Consider the following 23,592-nt stretch of genomic DNA (forward strand, 5'->3'; position numbering starts at 1 on the left):
ATTTCTGTGTAAAATGTTTCAGGGCATTCCAGAGAGAATTATACTTGCACAGTGGTATTGAATTTTAGATAACTAAATCAAAAGCACTGCAAGTTCAAAAGTGACTGTAAACATTTCTGATTATAGATAAAACTGATGGTTTGTGTATAAAATGTTCTTAATGACGGTGATAGTTGTCGTATAATATATTCCTCTTGCAAATCCATTGTGAAAATTTTAGTCATTGCATGCTCATTTCAAGAGATTATTAACTAATAATTGGCACAAGATATTCTGCAGATGCTGAAAATCGAGATTAACACATACAAAATGCTGGAGGAGCTCAGCAGGTCAGGCAGCATCTATGGAAAGGAATAATGAGTTGGCTTTTCAGACTGAGTCCTAATGAAGGGTCTCAGCCCAAAATGTTAACTGTTTTTCCTTTTCCATGGATGCTGCCTGACCTGCTGAGTTCTTCCAAACATTTTCTGCGTAATAAATAGTTAGATGTTTTCTTCATCCTGAAGAAAGATGCTTTTTGAAAGTGGACTTTGTTTGATCGAGATTGTTTATTCTTCCATATATAAGCAGATAGAATTGAATCAAGAGAATCAAAAAAAGACTTAGGAATAAAAACAGGTAAGGCCTGAAAAAGGTATATAAATTTAGGCAAAATATTTATTTTAATAAAATTAATTCGACCAATCAATGATAGAGAGAGGGGCGACCAACTGGATAGTTCCCTTTTCACATATTTCATTAGGGTAAGAAAATTTTCTTTAAATAGGTGTTTATAATTCTTAGTAATTGTTGCACCCAAATAGGTAAATTGATTTCTTAGAATTTTAAAAGGAAGGTTAGTATTAACTGGTACCAAATTATTCAAGGGAAACAGTTCACTCTTATGTAAATTCAATTTATATCCTGAAAACTGGCTGAAGTAAGAAAGTAAAGAAAGTGTAGAAGGTAAGGAGGTCTCAACATTAGAAATAAAAAGTCAATAGCTCATCAGCGTAAAGCGAAACTTTGTGGGTAGTACCTTTCCTTAAAATACCAGTGATGTCACTAGATTCTCGAAAAGCAATAGCTAAGGGTTCTAAAGCCAGAACAAAAAACAAAGAACTCAAAGGACACCCTTGTCTGGTTCCACGTTGGAGTTTAAATGATTTAGAGTTCTGAAAATTAGCAAGAACCCGAGCAGAGGGGGATAAATAAAGTAATTTAATCCATTGAATAAAATTGAGCCCAAAATTAAATTTTTCTAAGGTTTTAAATAAGTAATTCCATTCGACCCAATCAAAATCCTTCTCCGCATCCAGAGATATCACACATTCTGATATCTCCTTAGAAGGAGAATATATAACATTTAATAAACAACATATATTAAAATGGGAATATCGATTTTTAATAAATCCAGTCTGATCATCAGATATTATAGAAGGTAAAATATTTTCAAGCCTACGAGCCAAAACTTTGGATAAGATTTTAGTATCAACATTAAGTAAAGGGATTGGTCTATATGAAGAGCATTCAGTTGGATTCTTATTTTTTTTAAGAATGAGCGAGATGGAAGCTTCATAAAAAGTCTGTGGCAGCCTACGCAACTTAAAGGAATCCAAAAAGATAGAACATAAATGAGGAATAAGCAATGAGGAAAAAACCTTGTAAAATTCTCCAGAAAATCCATCAGGACCTGGAGGCTTCCCAGAATGCAATGAGCGTACAGCCTGGGCAATTTCCTCATAAGAAATGGGTTGATCCAACTGCTTTCGATTAGCAGCAGAAAGTACAGGAATATTTAACTGGTCTAAAAAATTGTTCATTCTAGTATTATCTTTAGAAGAATCAGAACTATGAAGTTCAGAATAAAATTCTCTAAAGGTATCATTTATTTCTAAATGGTCAGTTGTCATATCACCATTAGCTTTACAAATTTCTTTAATTTGCCATTTAGCTATAGAAACATCGAAAATAGGTGCAGGAGTAGGCCATTCGGCCCTTCGAGCCTGCACCGCCATTCAGTATGATCATGGCTGATCATCCAACTCAGAACCCTGCACCAGCCTTCCCTCCATACCCCCTGATCCCTTTAGCCACGAGGGCCATATCTAACTCCCTCTTAAGTATAGCCAATGAACTGGCCTCAACTGTTTCCTGTGGCAGAGAATTCCACAGATTCACCACTCTCTGTGTGAAGAAGTTTTTCCTAATCTCGGTCCTAAAAGACTTCCCCTTTATCCTCAAACTGTGACCCCTCCTTCTGGACTTCCCCAACATCGGGAACAATCTTCCCGCATCTAGCCTGTCCAATCCCTTTAGGATCCTATACATTTCAATAAGATCACCCCTCAATCTTCTAAATTCCAACGAGTATAAGCCTAGTTGATCCAGTCTTTCATCATATGAAAGTCCTGCCATCCCAGGAATCAATCTGGTGAACCTTCTTTGTACTCCCTCTATGGCAAGGATGTCTTTCCTCAGATTAGGGGACCAAAACTGCACACAATACTCCAGGTGTGGTCTCACCAAGGCCTTGTACAACTGCAGTAGTACCTCCCTGCTCCTGTACTCGAATCCTCCTGCTATGAATGCCAGCATACCATTCGCCTTTTTCACCGCCTGCTGTACCTGCATGCCCACTTTGAATGACTGGTGTATAATGACACCCAGGTCTCGTTGCACCTTCCCTTTTTTTAGTCGGCCACCATTCAGATAATAATCTCTTTTCCTGTTTTTGCCACCAAAGTGGATAACCTCACATTTATCCACATTAAATTGCATCTACCATGAATTTGCCCACTCACCTAACCTATCCAAGTCACCCTGCATCCTCTTAGCATCCTCCTCACAGCTAACACTGCCGCCCAGCTTCGTGTCATCCGCAAACTTGGAGATGCTGCATTTAATTCCCTCATCTAAGTCATTAATATATACTGTAAACAACTGGGGTCCCAGCACTGAGCCTTGCGGTACCCCATTAGTCACTGCTTGCCATTCTGAAAAGGTCCCGTTTATTCCCACTCTTTGCTTCCTGTCTGCCAACCAATTCTCTATCCACATCAATACCTTACCCCCAATACCATGTACTTTAAGTTTGCACACTAATCTCCTGTGTGGGACCTTGTCAAATTTTTTTGAAAATCCAAATATACCACATCCGCTGGTTCTCCCTTATCCACTCTACTAGTTACATCCTCAAAAAATTCTATGAGATTCGTCAGACATGATTTTCCTTTCACAAATCCATGCTGACTTTGTCTGATGATTTCACCGCTTTCCAAATGTGCTGTTATCACATCTTTGATAACTGACTCTAGCATTTTCCCCACCACCGATGTTAGGCTAACCGGTCTATAATTCCCCGGTTTCTCTCTCTCTCCTTTTTTAAAAAGTAGGGTTACATTAGCCACCCTCCAATCCTCAGGAACTAGTCCAGAATCTAAAGAGTTTCGAAAAATTATCACTAATGCATCCACTATTTCTTGGGCTACTTCCTTAAGCACTCTGGGGTGCAGACCATCAGGCCCATAATGGTTTTTAATTGGTTAGCCAATAATTTACCTGTTTTGTCTCCATGAATATAGAATTAATTTTTATCTTTTAGGATTTGACTTTAATTTGATACATTAAAAGAAGATCATATTTAGTTTTAATCTTGATTAAACGAAGTCTACTTTCAAAAAGCTAAAAATGAATGGAGGCTTAGCTTTACCAAATTTTAGGTTCTGCTACTGAGCAGTCAATATACGAAATCTTACGTTCTGGTCATATTATATTAACCGTGAAGACTGTCCAGTATTAGTCTCTTTGGAAACTAATCCTGTTATGAAATTTTCTATTATCTCTCTTCTTGGATCCTCACTTCCTTTATCTTTAAATAAATTAACTGACAATTCGGTAGTTAAGTATACTTTAAGGATCTGGCTCCAATTTAGAAAATATTTTGGTTTATTGAGATTTTCTCTCTCTAGTCCCATTTTTTTCTAATTGTTTTTTAAACCTTCTATGACTGATGTATTTCTTAAAGAATGGGATAGATTGGGTATTAAATGCTTCCAAGATTTATTTGTTGGAGCAATTGTCAGTTAAATATAACTTACCAAATACCCACTTTTTTCGATATCTACAGGTTAGAGACTTGCTGCGATTCAATTACATACATTTCCTATGAGTCCTGATAAGAACTTAATAGATGTTATTTTTAATTTGAAACCTTTTTATAATGGCTCAATATCCAATATTTATGGCATGCTGTTGGGAATGAGAGAAGCTCCTTTAGACAAAATTAAAAAAGCTGGGAACAGGATTTACAGATTTCAATTTTTGAAGAGACTTGGAAAGTAATTTTTTAATTGGTCAATACCTCATCACTATGTGCTCGTCGCTCCCTCCTACAATTTAAAGTGGTCCACAGGACTCACATGTCCAAAGACAAGCTATCTCCTTTTTATGTGGATATATCTCCCTGTTGTGACAGGTGTAACAATGGAGAGGCTTCATTAATTCATATGTTTTGGACATGTCTGAGTCTTGAAAAATACTGGAAGGAAGGATTCCAAACTCTTTCTGTACTTTTTCAAGTAAATTTTAAGCCTATTCTTTTGACTGCCATGTTTGGTATTGTTGGAGAAAGAGGCATAAGTTTGGAGACATCTGATTTGCATGTATTGGCCTTTATTTCTCTCATGGCTAGGAGGGCGGTGTTGCTTAAATAGAAGGACGTTGCTGCGCCTACTTATGGTCAATGGTTACGTGATGTTATGTCATGCTTAAATTTAGAGAAGATCTGTTGTTCAATTTCTGATTCTAATCAAGACTTCCAAACACTGTGGGGACCTTTTTTGAACTACTTTCAAAACCTTTGATCTGGCGTTAAAGTACAGATGTTGGTTAATAACATAAATCACTTTTTTGTCTGTCTTTTCTTTACCAAACAGCTTCGATCTTGGTAATGGGGTTTAGATTTTTTTTAATAATAAAACTATTATAATTCAATAAAAAATATTTAATAAAAGAACGATGCCACTGAATCATTGTTAAGGAGTGATGGTGGAGCGTTGATTTTCTGTACACTCATTAGTTAAATGTCTTCTAAATATGTATCTAATGGTCTTGGAGATAGTGGTAATCAATTTATCTTTTCTTTGATGAATTAACGCTGCAACCATCAATCATTTCCTCTTTCTGCAATTATCTGATACCTTGGACATAAGTACTTTGGCTAATCTTTCTCCTGTATCAGATAGTAAATTGTAAATTACTTTTGCTGTTATGTGCAGGAGATAGCTGTTCTCAAGTCTAGATTGACACTTGAGATATAGAAGCCATGTTGGTTCATATACCAGAAATGTCCTTTACACATTGTTACCACATACTTACTGTGAATATCTGAGATGATTGTTTCACTGAGAACCAGCTAACATTATATTTTAATATTTTCCACCTAAATTATATTCAGTCAGAATGTGACAAATCTTGTTTTTGTTTTCTCTGCTTCAAAGTTCAAAGTAAATTTATTATCAAGGTATATGCGTCTCCATTTCCAACCCTGAGTTTCATTTTCTTGCTGAATGAATCCATAATAGAATAATAACCAAAATAGAATCAATGTAAGACCGCACTGCCTTTGGTGTTCAACCAGTGTGCAAATACAAAAAGGAAGGAACCATAATAAGAAATAAATAAGCAATAAATATCGACAGCATGAGATGAAGAGGACTTCAAAGTGAATCCATAGTTTGTGGGAACAGTTCAGTGATATGGAAAGTAAAGTCAGGTGAAGTTACCCCCTCTTGTTCAGAAGCATAATGGTTGAGGGATAGTATCTGTTCCTGAATCTGGTGGTGTGAATCCTGAGGCTACTGTACCTACTTCCTGATGGCAGCAGCGAGAAGACAGCATGTCCTAGGTGGAGGGGGTCCTTGACAGTGGATGCTGCTTTCCTGCGACACCATTTCATATAGATGGGCTGAATGGTTGGGAGGACTTTATGCCAGATGGACGGGGTCGTATCACTACTTTTTTTTTTACATTATTTTCCATTCGTGAGCACTGGTGTTTCCCTACCAGGCCATGAGGCAGCCAGTCAAATGCTATCCACTATTCCTCTATAGAAGTTTATCCAACTTTAGATGTCATGCCAAATCTCCTCAGGCAAGGTGAAGGGAATCTACGGATGTATTATAAGAGCAAAAGGATTGTAAAGGACAAGATTCATTCTCTGGAAGATCAAAATTGTAATCTATGCATGGAGCCAAATTAAATGGGGGAGATCTTTAATGGGTTTTTTACATCTGCATTTACTCAGGAGACGGCCGCGGGGTCGAGGAACTAAGGTAGAGCAGCAGCAAGGTCATGGACTATATATGGATTACAGAGGAGGAGGTGTTTGCTGTCTTGAGGCGAATTAGGGTGGATACATCTCCAGGGCCTGGCAAGGTGTGCCCGCAGAGCCTACTGGATGCAAGTGCATAAATTGCTGTGGTCCTAGCAGAGATATTTAAATCATCCTTAGCAACAGCAACAGAGGATAGCCAATGTTGTGGCACTATTTAAGAAAGGGTCTAAAAATAAACCAGGAATTCATAGGCAGGTGAGCCTGACATCAGTAGTTAGGAAAATTATTGGAGAGTATTCTAAGGGATTGGATATACGAGTATGTGGATAGATATGGTCTGGTTAGGGATAGTCAGCATGGCATGTCATGTCTAATCAATCTTAATGCATTTTTTGAGGAAGTTATCAGGAAAGTTCATGAAGGCAAGGCAGTGGATGTTGCCTACATGGACTTTAGCAAGGCATTTGACAAGGTCCCACATGAGAGGTTGGTCAAAAAGGTTCAGTCGCATGGCACTAGCGACGAGAAGCTAGAGAGTAGTACTAGACGGTTGCCTCTCTAACTAGAGTGCCACAGGAATTGGTGCCAGGTCCATTGATGGTTGTCATGTATGTCAACAATCTGGAAGATATATGGTTAACTGGATCAAAAAATATACAGATGACACCAAGGTTGGGGGTGTAGTTGCCAGTGAGGAAGATTATCATGGCTTGCAGCAAGATTTGGACCACCTGGAAAAATGGGCTGAAAAAAATGGCAGATGGAATTTAATGGAGATATTCAAGGTTTTGCAGTTCGGTAGGGTCAAACAGGGTAGGTCTTATGCAGTGGTACAGTAGGGCATTGAGAGTGCAGTAGGACATAGGGGTCTGGGAATACAGGTTCGTCATTCGATGAAACTGGCATCAGAGGTAGAAAGGGTCATAACAAAAGCTTTTTGGCACATTGGCCTACATAAATCAATGTATTGAGTACAACAGATGGGATGTTATGTTGAAGTTGTATAAGATGTTAGTAAAGCCTAAATTGGAGTATTGTGTGCTGTTTTGGTCACCTACTTACAGGAAAAATGTAAATAAGTTCAAAAGAGTCCAGAGAAATTTTACAAGGATGTTGCTGGGTCTGGAGTACCTGAGTTATAAGGAAAGATTGAATAGGAAAGGACTTTATTCCTTGGAATGGAGAAGATTGATGGGAAATTTGACAGACGTAAACAGAACTATGAGGGCTATAGGTACAGTAAATGCAAGCATGGTTTTTCCACTGAGGTTGGATGGGGCTATAACCAGAGGTCGTGGGTCAAGGGTGAAAGGTGAAATGGTTAAGGGAAGCATGAGGGGGAACAACTTCACTCAGAGGGTGGTGAGATTGGGGAATGAGCTGCCAGAACAAGTGGGTGTGCAAGCTCAATTTCAAAGTTTAAGAGAAGTTTGGATTGGTACATGGAAAGTAAGGGTACGGAGGCCAATGGTTTTGGTGCATGTTGATGGGAGTAGGCAGTTTAAATGGTGTCGCCATGGACTAGATGGGCCAAAGGGCCTGTTTCTGTGACTATGATGTGAGTCCTAAGGCTCACGTGCCTTCTTCCTGATTGCAGCATTGAGAAAACAACATGACCTGTTTGCCGTTTTCAGCACAGAATTAAAAGCCTGGTCATAAAATATTTTAACTTAACATTTAAATATTTGCTGTGGTACTTTAAATATTGTTTGCTGATTCCACAGAGACAGATCTGGCAACAATACGAACAAGTTACCAAGTTATGTGCACTTTCTGCAGAAGCAGATGTTAGTGCTCATGCCTCAATGTTGTGTAGGAGACAGATGGAGTGCTTGAGTACTAAAGAGGAAGTGATCAAACTACTATTTGCAAGCAAGTGAACAACAAAGCCTTGTGAGAAGTGGACAACCTTGAGGATGGATGTGGAAGTTTATCAATAGGTTGGAAAAACCATAAGGCATAGGAGCCATATTAGGCCATTCAGCCCATCAAGTCTGCTCTTCCATTTGATCATGGCTGAGTTATTATCTCTCTCAACCCCTTTCTCTCCATCACCTTGATGCCCTGACTAATCAAGAACCTATCAATCTCTGCTTTAAATATACCAAATCACATAACCTCTGCAGCCATCTGTTACAATGAATTCCACATATTCAGCATTGTCTGGCGAATGAAATTCCTCCTCAACTCTGTTCTAAAGGGACCTTCTTGTATTCTGAGTCTTTGCCCTGTGGTGCTAGACTCCGCCTCTGTAGGAAACATCCTCTCCATGCCCATTCTACCAAAGCCTTTTACTATTCAATAGGTTTCAGTTCATTCATCTCAAATCGAAGTGGGTACAGGGCCAGAGCCAGAGCTATCAAATGCTCCTAATACATTAATCCTTCCACTACTGGCATCATTTTTGTGAACCTCCCTTGAACTCTCTCCAATACCAGTGCATCCTCTCTTTGATAAGAGCACCAAAACTGTTCACAATACTCCAAGTACAGCCTGTCTGATGTCTTATGAAGCAGAACTGTTTGGGCAGAGTGAGCACACACTGCCTGCATTTGACAAATAAACTAAATAGTGTGAGTGCGCTTTCCAAGAAGGTGCAGCTCAAGTTCAAATTTACATGGTCTTCACAAACCTGCCGTGGTTCAGCTGTGTGCGCTCACGCTGAAGGATCTCCTAGAACTGTCTTGGTTTTCTTTGCATCCATCTGTGGCAGTAAAGCTAGCTTTATCTCTTCAGTTAGCTCTGTCAGAAAGAAGGAGCTGTTGTCATACCAAGGAGGAGGTGATCAAAATACTGTCTACAACCAAGTGAGCACAGCAGCCTTGCAAAAAGTGGGTAACTTTGAGGATGGGTGCTGAATGTTTATCTGTGGGATGGATGGATGGATAATATTGAAGGCAACCTATATACCTTGTGTCCATCTAGGCAAGAGAATGGTAACTTACTGCATATAACAGCTAATGTAATTTATATTTTACTATCTGATGCAGGAGAATGATTAGTTAAAATACTTTAGTACTAAATATTAGATAATTGAGGAAAGAGAAAACCTTTTGTGTTATTTGTCATGCATTCATCTATTTAACAGGATAATTGATTTCCTAAAGATAGTAAAGAAAACGGGTTAGAATTCAAAGATTCAAATTTCATTTATTATCAACGAATGTATAAGTTATATGACCTTGAAACTTGTTTCCTTAACAGGCAGTTGCAAAGCAAGGAACCCAAAAGAACCCAGTTAGAAATAAAATAAGACCAGCCCCCAGTACCCACCGAGAAAGAGAAAATTAAACAAAACCAATCATGCAAACAACAGAAGTAAGCAACAACAACAACAACATTCCGAACCAAATTGTGTCCTTAGTCCCTAATCCCCAGAGCTGCTTGGAGTAGGCCCAAAGCCTGGGTATTCAGGAGGAAATAGGAAATCATCGAAAAGCGGTACAGAAACTCTTCTTAATAGGACCATGTGTAATAGAAAATTGCAGCGAAGGTGTCAATTTTGAATATTGATGACTATTTTTGCTGTTTCCAGCCAACTTTAACCATGCTGCCAAAGCTTTCAGTGCCAAGTTCCGGGAGTCTCCCGCATATCGACAGTGGCTCCCTGATGTCCACAAATTATATACAATTTCCCGGAAATCGATTTTTTTGAAAGCGAGTGAGCAAGAAGGAGAGGGAGGGGGAGAGAGAGAGGGAGGGAGAGAGAGAGAGCGCGAGTGACAGAGAGACAGAGATTACGAGTGACAGAGCGAGCATCCTGATTGGTCTCTCTTTGTGCTAAGTAGACCTATCAGTTTTCTCTGTGGGCGGGCTTTACAGTCGATTTAAAGGGGATTAGAGCGGGGTTTAAATTGGAGCAAAATTCCAAAATTGTCCGCAAAAAACGCGCTTGCAGCAAGCAAATTCTTTGAGTTTTTTTTTCCTGAAACACTTCCACTTACATGTACATCGAAGCCCGCGATGGGCTGGGTTTAAGCGCAGCTGTTTTCAGAAGAAAAACCAATTTTAATATACAACCCGGCCACCACCTAGGTCTTGTCATTAGGACAGTGAACTGTTCACCTGTGCTGCGCACTTTATATGCATTTTGAATTACACTTTATTAAATCATGTGGTAATATATTGTTTTATGCGGTGTGTGTGATATCTGTATTGTGGCTGCACCGTGGTCCAGACAGAGGTTGTTTCGTTTGTGGACAATCAGCCAGATGACAATAAACTTGAACTTGAAGATACAGAACTTCTAAATCACTCATTTAAAATCCCCCATTTCGATGTAAAAAAGTAAATTCTGATCCCGACTATTGCAGGCAATATGTGTGTGTGACTATGGACGTATATGCAATCGGACATTGTCCGAATGGACATTAAGTGGCACACACCTGTAATAAGGATACACCTTATGTTTTTATTTCTTTTAGGGACCACAACGTAGGGAGGCTAAGCGCAGGGAAGGTTGCTGAAGTATTTCACAGTTCTTTTCAGCAGAAAACCAAAGTCTGACAGAGAAGGTCACTAGAGCTGAGGTGTACTTTACATCTTTCATCATTGAGCATAACCTGCCATTCCAGGTGTGTAAGCACACAGGCCAGCTGTTCAGGAAAATGTTTCCTGATTCAGAAATAGCAAAATACTATGCCTGCTCATCAACCAAGACAGCAGCTATTGTGAACATGGCACATTAAGACAGAATTCAGAGGTCAGCTGTCTCTGTGAATCTGATGTCTTGCAAAATTAACAAATTCATTGACACAGACTGCTATGAGGTTGAGACTTCCGGTTGAGACCTCCCTGAAATAAGTTTTTGCAGGGTGGGATGTCTGGCACTGAGATTGTCATTTTGGCCCCTTCAAAGCAGCCATTATCAAAGGATTGTGCAATGAACTAAAAATGTTCACCTTCAGAGCTGGTGGTTTCAATAAATTTCAATTTTCAATAATACTACTGTATAGGCGACGACAGTTGCCTTGGCATCCATTTCTTCATCCTCTTTGTTATCAGTTTGAAAGGGATTGCTCCTTAACACATAACTGAGATGCTAAAACTTACATGTGTATTGTCAGAGACTTGGGAAGTAGGGTTATACTCTCCCCATACTACCTGCAAATTTGCTATCCACAAATCTATGTACACACAAGGTCAACCCCAGACCCCATCTCAAAACTTTGCAAACAACGGATTGATGGAATAGTGACATTGAGGAACTCAATCATTGTCTGTATAAGCATTTTGCTCAAGTTTTCAGACCACTTGAGTTAAATGGCTCCCTGTAGTATGCTCTTCTATTAGAGAGCTCTTTGTTTACACAGCTGTGTCTTGTGATTTCAAAATGATCACTGCTTATAGGTTTCAGTGCATTCAATGGAAAATACTAGTTGGCTAAAATTATTTCCTTGTAGGAGTTTGAATGTTTTAATGCATTTACTAGTGTGATTTACTGCTAGTGGAACATTATATGTTTATTGAGGATAATATGTTAGTACTGAGTGAAGGGACTTTATTGCTATCCTAAGTTTCTTTTATAACAGCAAGTCCATGCATCTGCCTTTTGTAGGCAATGAGGATGTAGTGTGAGTGAATGATTTTTAGGACAACAAAATATACAGAATTGAGTAATTGCCCTCTGTGCTGTTTAAGTCCGTGAAGAGTCTGTGGAATGGGAGATTGCGGAGTGAGTTGGAGACAATTCCTTGTGGACTTTTCACACCAGTTTTAAATAGTGAGCAGGGCATGTCAGAGCTTGTCTGTGGAGTGGGAGATTGTTTGGGTTAATGGTAGTTAGGGTTAATTAGCAAGGGCCAATAAGAAGAAGTGGGGTTTGAGCGGAGCAGTTATTATGTGAGTGGACAGTGTTAGAGTGGTCAGTCTGTTGCTTAACAGGCTTGGGCGAGGAGAGCCACAGGCTAGTACTTAAATTTGAGAAGTTGGACGCATAACAAGCATAGGCAGGTTGGTGGTTCAGGCAGTGAAATGCTCCTCCTGTGAGATGTGAGATTTCAGGGTACCTAACAGTCTTCCTGATGACTACATCTTCAGCTCCTGTCTGACAGGATCAAGAAACTGGAGCTGGATGCACTCAGGGCCATAAGGAAGGCTGAAAACTTCACAGATGAGTCTTTTCCTGAGGTGGTCACACCCAGAGTGCAGCTTCAGGTAGTAGATGGGTGATGACCGCGAGAAGTAAGGGAAGTAAGCATTCAGTGCAGGGTTTCCCTGTGGCCATTCCCCTCAGCCACAAGTATAACACTTTGGATACTGCTGGGTGGGGGGGGAAGGGAAATGACCTATCGGGGAACAGCACCAGGAAGGCCACTGGTACTGTAGCTTGCCCTGAAGCTCAGCAGGGAAGGGTAAAATCAGACAGAGTGGTAGTGGTAGCAGAAAGGACAGGAGAGTCTGTGGCCACAGAAGAGAAGGCAGGACTGTGTGTTGCCTTCAAGGTGATAGGGTCCAGGATGTCTCAGAGTGGCTGCAGAAGATTCTCAAGAGGGAAGATGAGCAGCCAGAGGTTGTGATGCACATTGGCACCAATGACATAGGTAGACGGGGGAAAGAGATCCTACGCAGTGCATGCTGGGAGTTAGGGCAAAGGCTGAAGAATAGAGCCTCCAAGCTACTAATCTCTGGATTACTCCCAGTGCCGTGTGCTAATCAGGGCAGGAATAAGCTGATAGTACGCATGAATGAATGGCTAAGGAAGTGGTGCAGGGGGCAGTGTTTCAGATTTCTGGATCATTGAGGTCTCCTCTGGGGAAGATATGACCTGTAAGTGGACAAGTTACACCTCAATCCAAGGGGGAACAATGTCCTTGTGGGCAGGTTTGCTAGAGCTGTTGGGGGTGGTTTAAACTAAGTTGGCAGGAGGATGGGGACAAGAATGACAGGACTGAAGATGGGGCAGTTGGTATACAAGTCGATGCAGTGTGTAGTAAGACTGTGAGGATGATCAGACAGATGACGGCAAAATTCCAGTCAGTGGGATGAGGTAAAGTGTATCTTCTTCTTCATGTGCCTTGCACGTTACACGCTTGGGCGATCATGGCTTTCCACATCGAACGATCTCTGGCAGTGTCAATAATATCTCGCATCACTTAGATCTGTTAGTTCTTTCACATTGTCCATATACTTTCTTCTTTGCCTTCCTCTTCCGCGTTTCCCAGGCTTACGGCCTTGTAATGTAAGGCATTCTATTTCTCCCTTTCTGATGACGTGACCCAGGAATTTCCCCTCATTTAATGTTCTCAAAGTGTAACTTGGGGGCAAAATCGAAAAGGGTGATGAATACAGGACTGAATGTGTTATAGTCGAATGCAGGCAGTATACAGAATAAGGTAGATGTTCTCATGCCTAGTTAGAGATTTGTGGCCGTATGATGCGTGGGCATCACTGAGACACGTGGCTGAAAGGAGATCATAGTGTGAGCTTAATATCCAAGGATACACCTTGTATTGAAAGGACATGTAGTTAAACAGAGGGGCTGGATTGGCTGTGTTGGTGAAAATTAAATCAAATCCTTAGACAGAGATGACATGGGATCAGAAAATGTAGAATTCTTGAGGGTAGAGTTAAGAAGCTACAAGGATAAAGAGACACTGATGGAAGTTATAGTCAGGCACTGGAACAGTAGGCAGGATGTGGGATTTACATTTCAATAGGAAATAGAAAGGGCATGCAATAAGTGCAAGTACAATAGTCATGGGGGATTTCAATATGCAGGTAGAGTGGGACAATCAGGTTGATGCTGGATCTCAAGAGAAGTAATTTGTAGAATGCCTACAAAATGGCTTTTTAGAGCAGCTTGTGGCTAAGCTCATTAAGGGAAGGGCAATTTTGCATTGGGTGTTGTGAAATGAACCAGATTTGATGAGGGAGCTTAAGGTAAAGGAACCCTTGGGAGACAGTGATCATAATATGATAAGATTCACCCTGTAGTTTCAGGGGAAGAAGATAAAGTCAGATGTATCAGTAATACAGTGGAGTATAGAGAGTTACAGAGGCATGAGAGTGGATCTGGCCAAAGTTGATTGGAAGGGGACACTAGCAGGGATGATGGCAAAACAGCAATGGCTGGTGTTTCCAGGAGCAATTCAAAAGGCAAGGGATAGATACTTCCCAAAGATGAAGAGGTATTCACCTTTAGCAAGGATGAAGGTGCCGGGAAGTCAAAAGAGAGCATAAAAGCAAAAGAGTGGGCTTATAATATAGCAAAAATTGGTGGGAAATTAGAGGATTGGGATGCTTTTAAAAAATAAAGAGAGAAAATATGAAATATGAAGGTAAAAATATCAAAGAGAATACCGAATTCTTTTCAAACATATAACAAGTAAAAGAGAGGTGAGATTAGATATTAGATCACTGGAAAATGATGCTGTAGAGGCAGTAATGGGGAATGAAGAAATGGCAAATGAACTTAATAAATATTTTGAATCAGTCTTCACTGTGAAAGGCATAGTAGTATTACTAGCAGTATGCTAGAAATTCGTGAGTATAAGGAGGCAGGAGTAAGTGTAGTTTCTATTACTAATGAGAAGATGCTTGAGAAGTTGAAAAGTCTGAAGTTAGATAAGTCACCTAGCCAAGATGGTCAACAGCCCAGGATGCTCAAAGAAGTAGTTAACCCTTACGTACTGTTCAGGTCAAATTTGACCCGTTTTGACATTTGACAGCAGTAAAAACACCTTAAGTGCCATTTTTTAAAGCTGAAATTTGATGACTTTTCCTAAAGTGACCCAAAATGTGCAAAAATGAAAATATTTGAAGATTTCATACTTTTGTACAGGTGCTACAAATTTTTGTACATTGAGGCTGTTCTGGGTCAAATTTGACCTGTATTTATTGAAATGGATTTTAGATCTCTGAAACGTTAATTAACGATTAATCACCCATTTATTAATGACAGATAGGCTATTTATACACTCTAAAGAGATCTGTGGTTCAAAATTCGGTATAGACACTTGTTATGAGGGGATTCTTGGGCCAAAATTGACCCAGACCATACTGTGAAGGTATAGAATATGAACTGTATGTAAGGGCTAAAGCAAATGTGGAGGCATTAGTAATGATTTTTTGATACGCACTAGATTCTGGAATGGTTGTTGAGGACCTGAAAATTGACGATGCCACTCCACTTTATAAGAAGGCATCGAGGCAGAAGAAAAGCAATTATAGGCCAGTTAATCTGGCTTCAATGGTTGGAAAGATGTTGGAGTCCATTATTAAGGATGCGGTTGCAGGGTACATTCTACATAAAAAATATTTAATAAATATACGGTATGAAGCTTCATTCAAGACCTTGATCAGATCTCAGTTGGAATGCTGCTCTAATTTTTATGGCCAGTGACAGGGAATCAAATAGAGATCTTGGAAAAGATACAGGAGATATACAGATACACAGGAGATGATGAATCTGGTCAATGCCAAACACACGTGGATATACTCAAATCTATTGTTTTAGTTTATAATTTCATGAATGAATTTAATTGAGAAAGCAGTGGCTCAGATCAGGTGCATTACGAAAGAGCATATTGGATATGATTGGAGATACTTTGATATCCTCCTCATAGTTGAACTGGATGTTCTCACTGACATGTACCATATGGTTCAACGAGAATTAGATTAACCCTACACTTATTATTGTTTTTCCCATGACTGTGCAGACTACTGTCTCTAAGAGCTCATTGCTACTGGCGTTTCAAGGCTGAGAGGGTGATTATGCAGGAATCTCTCAGTCAAGCATATCATATTTTATATATAAAGTCATTGTTATCCTTAAGCAAGAGGCAGTGCTTAGCTGCTTAACAAAATAGATTTTTACATTGTTGTTCGAGTTCTAAGGTTATTTAAATTTGGGATTGAAAGGTATGTTGAGAACTCTGTAGTGATAGTGTTAAATTTAGAACTCCCCATCATCCCAGCAGCATTCACAGGGACTCTGAACTGAAACCAGACTATGTCACTAAGCTGCTGTTTCCATGACCTGCAACCCTTTCAGTTTCAGCTCTGTGCTGAAAGCAGTTGATTACTAAATTTATCCTGAAGTGCCTTTGCATAACTAAATATGCAGATTGCTCATGCTGCTGAAAAATTGACCTCATGTATGTGGTGACTATGCAGGCTTGTGAATGATTCCTTTGCTCACATCTCTAATATCCCAAAAATATTTTGGTCTTGCTTTCCTACAAAAAAAACATGTAGGACTAAGTCAATGCTCATTATTTTCCCACATTTCTCATGAACTCCTGCAGTGCACATACATAATAGGACTCATCAAACTCTGGCTTCTTGCCACTCAATCAAGCTTCATGTTTGCATAACAAAATGCATGCAGATTATTTGTATGGTGTTTATCACACTGTGGGATATAGAACACTGTAGCAGAATGAATCTGATCCTGCTAAGTCTCTGGGCATTATCCGTGGAAGTATTAAGTGAAGACGATTCTGCAGATGCTGGAGATCTTGAGCAACAGACACGAAATGCTGGAGGAACTCAGCACGTCAGGCACCATCTATGGATGGGAATAAACAGCTGACGTTTAGAACTGAGATCCTTCATTAGGATCTCAGACCGAAATGTCCACTGTTTATTCCCCCCCATAGGTGTTGCCTGAATTGTTGACTTCCTCCAGCGTTTTGTGTGTGTTGGTTAAATGAGGACTTGCTGGTAGAAATACCTCCCTTAAAGGTGCATACAGGTAATTTTATGGAAAATACAGAAAGATCTAATCATTTAACTGCAAAAAGGGGCAGCACAGTAGCATAACAATCAGTGCAATTGCTTTACAGGGCCGGTGAGCACCAATGATTGTGTGGGTTTCCCATGGGTGCTCAGGTTTTCTTCCACATCCCAAAGACATATGGCTGAGATTAGTTAGTAAGCTGTGGCCATGCTATTTTGGTTGTGGAGCATGGCAAGACATGGCGAAGAATGTCCCCAGCACAACAGTTGCTGATTTGATTTGACGCAAACAATGCATTTCACTGCATGTCTCCTGATGAAGGGTCTTGACCCGAAACGTCGACTGTTGACTCTCTTCCATAGATGCTGTCTTGCCTGCTGAGTCCCTCCAGCATTTTGTGTGTGTTGCTTTGGGTTCACAACATCTGCAGAGTTTCTCATATTTGACACTATATGTTTCGATGTTTCAATGTACATGTAATAAATAAAGTTATTCTTTTAAAAGCTCTAAACATTTGTTAAATCAAACTGCCAAGCCATTTATAGAATTATTAAGATATGCTATTTGTAATTTTAAAATACCGTAATGTAATCAAGTGGAATAACACACAATCCAGAACACTTTAAAGTGAAGCAGAGTATTAAAGATGCATTGGAAATGAAGTTATTGATAACTTCATGACAATAACTTGTACGCCACAATAGCACAGTGGTTAGCGGTTTCCTATTACAGCTCGGGGCGTTCTGGAATTCGGAGATCAATTCCAGCGGCATTCTGTACGGCTCTGTATGTCCTCCCCATGGAATATGTGTGCTTTCCCTGGATGCACCAGTTTCCTCCCACAGTCCAAAGATGTGCTGGGTGATTAACTTAGGGTTAATCTTTAACCCTTTGTTTCCCTTTAAAATGTTCTGAGTTGGCGGTTGTTGGGGCAGTGTGGCCTGAAAAGGCCTACTCTGCATTGTGTCACTTAATAAATAAAAATTAAATAAATAGTAAATATAACCATATAACAATTACAGCATGGAAACAGGCCATCCCGGCCCTTCTAGTCCATGCCAAACTCTTACCCTCACCTAGTCCCACCGACCTGCCCTCAGCCCATAACCCTCCATTCATTTCCTGTCCATATACCTATCCAATTTAACTTTAAATGACAACATCGAACCTGCCTCAACCACTTCTGCTGGAAGCTCGTTCCACACAGCTACCACTCTCTGAGTAAAGAAGTTCACCAAACAGTTAGCTCAAGTGTTTTAGATTTAATTCCTAGATTTCATTAGCATGCATTTCCAGAGACCTTTTGATATCATAGATGCTGTTCCATGATTTACATAGAACATAGAACATAGAACATAGAATAGTATAGCAAGTACAGGCCCTTTGGCCCACAATGTTGTGCCGACCCTCAAACCCTGCCTCCCATATAAGCCCCCACCTTAGATTCCTCCATATACCTGTCTAGTAGTCTCTTAAACTTCACTAGTGTATCTGCCTCCACCACTGACTCAGGCAGTGCATTCCACGCACCAACCACTCTCTGAGTAAAAAACCTTTCTCTAATATCCCCCTTGAACTTCCCACCCTTTACCTTAAAGCCATGTCCTCTTGTATTGAGCAGTGGTGCCCTGGGGAAGAGGCGCTGGCTATCCATTCTATCTATTCCTCTTATTATCTTGTACACCTCTATCATGTCTCGTCTCATCCTCCTCCTCTCCAAAGAGTAAAGCCCTAGCTCCCTAGCTTACGGTAACTTAATGCAGTTTGTTTTAACTTTTTTAGGCATTTTGTGTTTTTAAGGTGGAGGATATTAATTGCTGGAGAATACTGCATAGTGGGTTAGACATACAAATAAGGCTGTTGATGTAGTTCTGTCTCAGCATCAACAAATATCCCTGCTGCACTCTTGTGGCCAGTTATCCCTCCTGTATTCTCATTTAAGCCTTATAAAGATGTAACTATTGCATTACTTTAACCTAAAATGCTCATGATGTTATGTAATTGCAGCTTGCCAGCTATGCACTCAACACTCCGCCATCTGCCCTTTTCCGAACAGGCATACCAGCACTGGAAGCAGTCCAGTGGAGACTCACTGAGCTAATTCCTACCATAAGAGGGTTGTTCTATTATAATTATGCAATTATGGTTTTTGGACTTTATTGGAATGACAGGTGATGTCATTGAAACACTTAACATCCTAAGGGGATGATGTTGAAATGTTTCTACAATTGGGAGGGTCATCTTGAAAAAGAGGACTTAATTGCAGCATAAGGTGATAGACATGTAAAGGTGAGCTGCGCAGGAGTTTCTACTCACAAGGCAGCATGGTAGCATAACAGCTAGCTTAACGCTTTGCAGCATCAGCGATTGGGATACAATCCCCACCGCTGTCTGTCATGAGTTCGTACATTCTCCCGTGACCACGTAGGTTTCCTCCAGATGTTTTGGTTGCTGTCCACGTTCCAAAGACGTACAGATTAGTAAGAGTTAGTAACTCGTGGCATGCTATGTTGATGCTGGAAGTGTGGAAATATTTACAGGCTGCCCCCGCCCCCACCCCAGGCACATTCACGGAATGTGTTGGTCATTGATGCAAAACAATGCATTTCACGTGCATTTCTATGTACGTACATGTGACAAATAAAGCCAATTTAATCTATCGATCAGAAGATGGTGAATATTTGGAAATCTCGACCTTCGAAGGTGGTATAGGCTAGATCACTGCAGGTATTTCTAGGTAAGATAGATACATCCTTAGGGCGGCACAGTAACGTAGTGGTAGGCTGATCGGTGACTAGGCTAGGATTAAATCGGGAGATTGCTAGGCAGCATGGCTCGAAGGGCCAGAAGGGCCTACTCCATTCTGTATCTCAAGAAATAAATAAAGGAAGGAAGAAAGAAAGAATTGAGGAGTCGGGCTTTGGGGCTAATCTGCCGAGATTATGTTGAATTATGCAGTTATGAGGATATGAGATGATATATTTCCTTGTGTTCACACATAAATGATGGGCACTCAGAATGTGTCTTGGCAAGCTCCACAGTCTGACTGTTTATGCAGAGTGTGGCACAGGTTGAGGGGACTTGGTCCAATATGCTTCTTAAAGGGGTTTTCTCTTTTACATCAATTGGCATAAACATGGACACAATATATAAAGCTATTTCAGTAGTATTCTGTTATGCAATGGGTTTCATTGAGTTATACAATGGGCTTTGTACTGTATCTGTTCGTAGTGCAGTTCTTTGGCATTTCTATAACATAAGCAATCTGATTCCTGATGGGGATCCATCTTTCCTAATTAGACCAAGAAGTAAACCTCTAATAACTCGGTATCCAAACATTTGGAATTCCAGATCATTCAGTATCTGGCTCATTCATTAGTGTGGAGTGTAAAAACATATTTTGAAGATTAACTTTACTTGTCTTAAGTACATTGAAGCACAGTGAAATATTTTGTTCACATCAATGACCAGCACAGTTTGGGGGATGTTCTGAGGGCAGCCCGCAAGTGTCGCCATGCTTCCAGTGTCAACATAACATGCCCACAATTTACTAAGCTATTGGATTGTGAGAGGAAACCAGAACAGAGAGAGAGAGAGAGAGAAAAAACTCATGGGAACACAGGGAAAATGTACAGTCTCTTTATAAACAGCGGCAGAATTGAACTTCAGTATATAGCTAGAACAGGGGTGCTAGACTCTTCCTAGTGCTAGGGACAAGACTGTTTATTGCTGCCTCCACATTCATCCATTGATTTTGTTCCCAAACAAGCAAATATGTTCAGTGGCCTCTTTATTAGTTACACCAGTACATCAGCTCGTTAATGCAGATATCTAATCAGCCAGCAACTCAATGTATAAAGGCATGCTGATATGGTCAAAAGGTTCAATTGTTGTTCAGACCAGACATCAGAATGGAAAAGAAATGTGATCAACGTGACTGTGGAATATGGTGGAATATCTTATGGCCTTATGGAATGGTTGTTGGTGGTCGGTGACAGACGAGGTGGTTTGAGTATCTCAGAAACTGCTGACCTCCTGGGATTTTCATGCATAACAGTCTCTAGAGTTTACCGAGAATGGTATAAAAACCAAAAAAAAAATCAATCCAGTGAGTGGCAGTACTGTGGGTGAAAATGCCTTGTTAATGAGAGAGGTCAGCAGAGAATGACTAGACTAGCTCAACCTGACAGGAAGGTGACAGTAACTCAAATACCCACCATTACTTTATTAGATTCAGGAGGTACCTAATAAAGTGACCACTGAATGTATACGGTATATTTAATATTAATACACAAAAATGAAATTGCCCATATTTTAATTTTCACTTACGCTCGTGTACGTTCTGTAAATTTGTCCACCATGTCTTTTTTGGAGGGAAGCCCGAGCAGACTTAGTACCCATAATGCAAATTACAGAACCTGTGGAACAGAAGGACGATATTTGGGTTACTGTGTCAATGTCAAGCCAAAGTAGCCAAATCCCAGGCATCAGTTCATAGCCTTTTAGGCCAATAAACACTAAATACTGATACAGGGAATTCATAAATCTGATGAAATAACACCAGTAAGACATGATTAGCACATTAGCACTCTCATAGATTTGTGGAGCACAGTCTGAGTTATGGCTAGTGTTAACTTGCTGGATAAATCTAGTGCATTAAGTCACAGCTGTGGTTGTTTGAATTAGATGTTACTCATCTGTGATAGACTGCACTAACATTGCCGTAATGTTTACTGTAACTGCAAATAAACAGCATCGCCTCTTGTTAGATTTGTCATTGTCCATTTACATAGTACATGGTATGGCAAGTTGTCAACAGTGAAATGCCATATCATCACTTCAGGGCACGTGGGACTTCAAAGTAAATCTATGATCAAAGTACATATATGTCACCATGTACTACCCTGAGATTCATTTTCTTGGGGGCATTCACAGTAAATACAAGAAACACCAAAGAATCAGTCAAAGACCACTCCTAACAGGCCAGACAAATGACTAGTGTGCAAAAAAACAACAAACTGTGCAAACACAAAAAGAAAAAAGAGAAATAATATTAATAAATTATCAATGAATAACAAGAACACAAGATGAAAAGTCTTTGAAAGTGAGTCAGTAGGTTGTAGGAATAGTTCAGTGAAGGATCGAGTGAAGTTATCCCCTCTGGATCAAAAGCCTGATGGCTGAGGGGTAATAACTATTCCTGAACTTGGTAGTGTGAGTCCTAGGGCTCCTGTACCTTCTTCCTGATGGCAGCAGTGGGAAGAGAGCATGGGCTTGGATGGTGGGGTCCTTGATGATGGATGCTGCTTTTCAGTTGTCGATGTGTTCAATAGTGGGGAGAGCCTTACCCGTGATGGACTGGGCTGTATCCACAACTTGTTGTAGCCTTTTCTATTCAAGGGAATTAGTGTCTCCATACTAGGCCATGATGCAATATGTCAATATACTCACCACTGCACATCTATAGAAGTTTGCCAATGTTTCAGGTGACATCTCAAGTCTTTTCAAACTTCTAATAAAGTAGAGGCACTGCCATGTTTTCTTCATAATGGCACTTACATGCTGGACCCAGGACAGATCCTCTGAAATGATAATACCAAGGAATTTAAAGTTCCTAACCCTGTCTTATCTGAAGAGAACAACCAATTACATAGAGTGCAAACCTGAAGCCTTGACACTTATTCTTTATCTCCTCTTGTTTATTTTGATATGCATCCAATTACATGTTTCTTTAATCAATCACCTTAAACCATTGAGCAGTGAATGGTACGGCATTAATCACTCCTGGTGCTCGGAGCGATTTGGGTGTCTGTATAAGGAAGATAGCACGTAATAAAGAAAGCAAAGGAACTAGTGCCTTGGAATCCTATGGCTGTTCAAAGTAAATTTATTAACAGAGTACGGATATGTCACCATATACTACCCCGAGATTCACTTACTTGCCGACATTCATGGTAGAACAGAGTAATACAACAGATTCAGTGAGAAAGAACTACCCACAAAGACTGACAAACAATTAATCTGCAAAGAAACACAAACTATGCAAATACAAAAAAAATAAAAAGTAAATAATGCTGAGAACATGAGTTGTAGGATCCTTGACCATACAGCACATTATGTCCATGCCAACCTTTTTGTCCATCTAGACTCATTCCATTCCGTTTCATCTTGGCTTTGCCTATTTAAGTGCCTCTCAAATGTAGCAAACGTATCTGACTCCACCAAATCCTCTGGTAGCTCATACTGGATATGAACAATTCTCTGTTTAAAGAAAAGGTATCCCTCAGATCCAGTTTAAAATCTGTCCTATCAAATTCAACCAATATTTTTGATAATATTGGCCTTTATTGCAAGAAGGATGGGGGCATAGGAAATCCTTGCTACACCTGTAGCTGGTTTAGATCAAAGTTAAATTCATTGTCAGATGCACAGGAACATGTATACACAGGTGTAATGAAAAACTTACTTATAGCTGCATCATAGACATGTAGCACCAGAGACATAACATTCACTAGCAAAACATAAATCAGATATAAATTATACACAATTTTTACAAGAATTAATACAATTGGGACCAAGTGTCATTCAGGACATT

Source organism: Mobula hypostoma, chromosome 7 (genome assembly GCF_963921235.1).
Source record: "Mobula hypostoma chromosome 7, sMobHyp1.1, whole genome shotgun sequence".
NCBI lineage: Eukaryota > Metazoa > Chordata > Chondrichthyes > Myliobatiformes > Myliobatidae > Mobula > Mobula hypostoma.